Below are 5,544 nucleotides of genomic sequence, written 5' to 3'. Positions count from 1 at the left end.
TACCATAGATTTACTTACTTAACAATTTTTATGTGTATATTACAGAATTGTTAAGTATATGCCCTTGTGATACAGCAGACCTCAAGAACTTTTTCCTCTTGCATGACACAACTCTTGCCCGTTGAATAACGATTTCCTCTTTTCCCCTACCCCCAGCCCCTGGAAACCACCATTCTACTCATTGTTTGTATGAGTTTGATTACTTTAGCAACCTCATATGAGTGGAATCAAGCAGTGTTTGTCATTTTGTGATTGGCTTAGCACAATGTCCTCAAGGTTCATAATGCTGTAGCAAATGACAGGATTTCCTTCTTTCTTAAAGCTGAATAATGTCCCATTATATGTATATACCATATTTTGTGTACCCATTTATCTTTGGATGGATACATTGTGGTTATTGTGAACAATGTTGCAATGAACATGGGTGTGCAAATATCTCTTTGAGATCCTGTTTTCAAGTCTTTTGGATACCAGTTTCATTATTTTTGAATCATTACATGATGTGTTGCCCTGAATGAAATGCCAGACTCATTCTCCTTGTAATTTGCAGTGGTTCCCTGGTTTCTCCAACCCTTCTGTATCAAACACCTGGTATCTCCCAGAACCTGAAGACTCAAAGAAGAATTAAATAAATGAAAGCTAACACTTCTATGGTGACTACTATGTGCTGGGCACACTTCTAAGTTAACTTTGGGAGGTAGGTACTGTTATTCTCACTCCTGGTTTGAGGGAGAATCCTGAGGCACACAGTTAACTGGCAAAAGAAGGATGGGATGTGGTCCCAGGCAGTCTGGCTTCAGAATTCTGTACCTAAACCCTCACACCAAGCAATCTTTCCTTTACCTTCCAAGTGTTGAGGGTATGGCAGGATGGGACTGATAGACAAGGAGATGACTACATTCAACATTCCAGGAATTGCTGCAGTGAAGATGCTCAAACAATTTGCTTTGAGAACATGGATCAAGACACACTGAACTCTACAAAGTTGGGAAAAATTTTTCTGGAGTCAAAGAGACTTGGGTTGAATCCTGATGATTCAGTAAGAGGGTCAAATGAACAAGGGGGAATTATCAAAAGAAGTAATGGCATTTAAGGTATCTTCCTGGTAAAATAAAATCTGTGTTTTTGCATACCTGCCATGCACATACCTGCATTTGATACCTGCTGTGCAAGTGTTTGGTGCATGTTAGACCTTATTGTAAGTGTTTTATGTATTCTCTTATTAATCCCTAACAAGGCACCGAAGGGCAGATATAACGATCCTCATTTTACAGATGAGTAAACTGAGTTTCGGAGATGTTAAGCATGTTACCCAAGAATGCACAGCCGAAGTCCAAGCCTGGTTTGTTGGTCTCCCAAGCCAGTGCTCCTGACACTCTGCAAAGCATAAAGGAAGGATGGATGATGGAGAAGCCAGGTGCTCTCCACAGTTGTGGCAGGAGCTGGTCCACTTGGGCTCACTGACTGATAAGCCTGAGTAGAGTATATGGCAGAAAAGGGAAGGTTAAGAACAGGGGCAAAGTAGCAAGATCTTTCTTTAAAAAGAAGAAAGCTGGGCCTCCTCCTCTCCCAGCCTGGCAGTGCGGCACCGTGGTGGTGGGGGTGTTTGGTTGCTTCGAAGCCACTGTGCGCCCAGTTCTAAGGTTGCAGCAAAAGGCTCTGTTCACCCGACACCCTAGAAAAGCAGAGCGAGTGAAACAGTGGCTTATCACAAGGCACCTGAGGTCTCTGTTTCTGGCTGGGCTCTACAGTGGACTTGGCATTCTGAAAGCACTTGTAGATAGACTGCCAAAATGCCAGCTTGAAAAAAAATCCAAGGTAGGGTCAAATTTTCACTCCATCTACCGTCCTCTCCCTCCCACAGGGTAGTAATCACATCACAGAGAAACCTGAGTGCGCTTATTTTTTGCTGCTTAATCCTATTTGCCTGAAAAATATAACTTTTGCTGGAGAAGATACAGGGAGGAGGTGCTGCATCCTGATTCGTTGCTCTTTCCCTAAGAAGTTTTTGCTTCTGAGAATTCTATTGTGTCACATCTAGGGTGGGATTTAGCTCTTGCTCCGAAGGGACTGAGTCTTGGTAATGAGATTAATAAAATGCATGATCTGGCACCTCAAAACACTGTGATGTGGCAACTTATGAAGAATAGAGAAGGGACAGTTTGTTAAGTTGCTTTACTTTTCTTGTGGGCCTTTTAGCACTCTCCTGATGCACAGTGATGGGCAAGCTCACAGGTCCCCCCAGACTCTGTGTCATGCCTACACTCCCCTAACTCCTCACACACAAAACAGCAGATGCCCTTGATAAGGGGAACAGAAGATGAATAAGTGTATTTTCCCTTCAGTGACAAACATTCTTACTGATGTAGGTGCCCAGTGAATGCATGTTAAATGGATGATCTGGGATTTGGGGAAACAGTGGATATGGGGGCAAAGGGCTGGGAGAGAGCGAGGAGAAGAATGGTGATCCACATGTGAGAAGACAAAGCTGGTGTCATAACCTGCTCTGCTGTCTCCACCCACCAAATCCTTTGAGATCCTGGCTTGAACAGTCAGAATATGTTCAACATGTCCACATGGAGAACACCCTTTCTCTGTGCTAAAATGGTTGGGGAGTATTTTTGAGAGAATTTCAATCTGTGTTTATTTTGGTGTTCCAAGAGGAACCCAAACCCAATGACATCTTCCATTTTCGTGACACAGTCATGTGAATCAGCAGTGGTCAGCAATGGTCCCTGGACAGGTTTCTTCTCAGAACTACCCCCAAGGGTGTGAAGAGAAACCTCTTATTTCTTGGGCCCAGAAACCATATTTCAGTAGACAAGAAGAAAAGAACATTTTTGAGAAATATATGAGATGATAAAAGAGGATTGCCTCCATTTTATTTTTTTCCTAGTTGTAGCTCCACCTGCCTTGATTTTAATTATGAAAAATAATACAATTGCTTTTAAATGACAAAATACACAATTATAGTTAGGATCATGATTTCTGAATGTGTGGCGTGCTTACCTACATTCTTACTGGAGCTATGCTTGAACTCTTGAATTCTGATTTAGTTGTTGTGAAGTCATTTTTCAAGCTTTTTACTAAGTCGGGCGTCAGAATAATTTTATAAACAGTTGTGCTTAATACTTCCAGAGTGAGAAAAAATGATGAAAATGCTGCCAGTTTTTTTTTTTTTTTTTTTTTTTAAGGCAGATTTCCGTCGTTTGTGGTGGCTGGGAGAGCAGCTGTGCCTCGGGCCTCAGCTTCCCTCCTGCTTTCCCTCCAAGGATGGCCCAGAAGGAGAAAAGTTACCCCTGGCCCTATGGCAAGCAGACGGCTCCAGCCGGCCCGAGTACCCTGCCCCCGCGAGTCCTCCCGAGGATTCCCACCGAAGCAGCGCGTGAGCTGCGCGGACCCACAGCCCGCAGTGGCCCCTGACCATCAGGTGGTAGAGAACAGTTGTGGGAGCGCACATCTTAACGCGGCCCTTCCTGGTCGACGACCTTGAGACTGGGCGTCCCCTGGGCAAAGACAATTTTGCACATGTGTACTTGGCTCGAAAGAAGACAAGCCATTTCATCGTGGCCCTCAGGGCCTTCAAGTCTCAGATAGAGGAGGGCGTGGGGAGCACCAGCTGCGCAGGCAGATGGAAATCCAGGCCCCCCTTCAGCATCCCAACATATTGAGTCTCTACAACTATTTTTATGACCTGAGAAAAATCTCCTGGATTCTAGAGCACGCCCCCGCCACCCCTACCCCGGAGGAGCTGTACCAGGAGCTGCGAAAGAGCCGCACCTTTGACAAGAAGCAAACAGCCACCATCATGGGGGAGGTGGCAGGTGCTCTGATGCACTGCCACGGGAAGAAGGTGACTCCCAGACATAAAGCCGAGAATCTACTCTCAGGGGTTGAGGGAGAGCTGAAAGTTGCCGACTCCGGCTGCCCTGTGCACGCCCCCTCACTGAGGAGGAAGACAAATGTGTGGCACCCTGGACTACCTGTCCCCAGAGACAATTGAGGGGCGCGCGCACACCGAGAATGTGGATCTGTGGTACATCGGAGTACTCGGCTATGAGCCGCTGGTGGGGAACCCCACACGCAATGAGGCCTATGGGCGAATCGTCAAGGTGGCCCTAAAATTCCCCCTTCTGTGCCCCTGAGAACCCCAGGACCTCATCTCCAAGCTGCTCAGGCATAACCCCTTACAACGGCTGCCTCTGGCCCAGGTCTCAGCCCACCCTGGGATCCAGGCCCATTCTCGGAGGGTTCTGCCTCCTTCTGCCCATCAGTCTGTCCCCTGATGGTCCCTGACATTCACTCGGGCGCGTCTGTGTTTGTAAGTCTGCATATGTGTAGGGGAAAGGAGCGGTCCTGACCTGTTCCCTTAGCTGTCTTCTACTTCCTTTGTTTAATAAAGACTGAAGCTTTTTTTTTTTTTTTTTTTTTTTGTAAATAAGTGTAAAAAAGGAGAATTTTGAAAAGACCAAATCAATTATGAAGCCTTGGTCTACATTGCTCATTGCAATGCTTGAGTTGGAGAAGGTGGCTTCAGCTTTAATATGTTGAGAATTAGAGGAACATAAAGTGGATTCAGAATCCTAGTGGACTTCTCTAGACAGCAAAGCATGTTTGGAAGATTTCCTGGGGGATTCTGAGACACTGCCAGATTTGAGCTCAAAGGCAGAGTGAGCTGTTCATAGCTGTTGTTCATAGCTCTATCCATGATAATTATTGAAGACTTGCTACCCAGTGAGGACTCAGTAAATAACTGTTGAATATACCCAGTAAAATAAAATGGGAAAAGTCAGTCTGAGACCTGTACTGGGTTAGACACTGATGATTCAGCAATGAATAAAACAAAATCCCTGCTTTAGGGCAGTGCTTCCATTCTCATGGTGTAGTGCTAGTGTGGAGAATTTCATCCTAATTATTCCACAGCAATGCATTTTTTGCTGAAAAAATGTTTTTGTTTTTTTTTTTCTGGAGTGAATTGCACCAAATCAATTTAATTTCTGATCACTTTTCTGCAGAGTACAGTGAAACCACTTCTAATATTTCCATTTTCATTCTTATTTTCTTACTTTTGTTGAGATCTTTTTTCCTGTGAAAATTTTGTAATGAAAGTTGATTCATCAGTGAGTTCTTTTTTCCACATCTAGTATTGTCAAATATGGCTTCTTTCATTTCTATGTTTTTAACCCCCTTTGGACCCATATTTTTACTAAGTCTAATGCTCACAGGTAAAATTGAAGATCTCACACTTTAACTGTTGCCAATCTTATTTTAGGTTGACTGATTCTACCATATGTTATAAGGGGACAAAAGATGGTAGCTTGTATTTATGTCCTAGCTAATTCTTGACACCCTGCAGGATGGCACTGCATCAGGAGTGAGTCTCCTACATTGCTAAGGCAGCTCTTTGGATCCCTTTGGGTGCTCTGTTCAGAGCGTGAACATGTCCTCTTTCATCTCTAACTTTATCACTTCCCAGGACACTTTAGATGTTGTGTGTTCCAGTCAAATAGACTGCCTATTGAATGTTGCTTTCCCAACTTGAGG

The 5,544-nt window shown here is 44.3% G+C and overlaps 1 pseudogene; it reads left to right on the top strand.

Moving 5' to 3' along the window:
• The first annotated feature begins 3,273 nt into the window (after positions 1 to 3,273).
• Positions 3,274 to 4,286, top strand: LOC116812690 (aurora kinase B-like; annotated as a pseudogene).
• The last annotated feature ends 1,258 nt before the right edge of the window (positions 4,287 to 5,544 follow it).

The sequence above is a fragment of the Hylobates moloch genome, unplaced genomic scaffold (genome assembly GCF_009828535.3).
Source record: "Hylobates moloch isolate HMO894 unplaced genomic scaffold, HMol_V3 SCAFFOLD_9, whole genome shotgun sequence".
Lineage (NCBI taxonomy): Eukaryota > Metazoa > Chordata > Mammalia > Primates > Hylobatidae > Hylobates > Hylobates moloch.
This window is presented reverse-complemented; position numbering and strand designations above follow the sequence as displayed.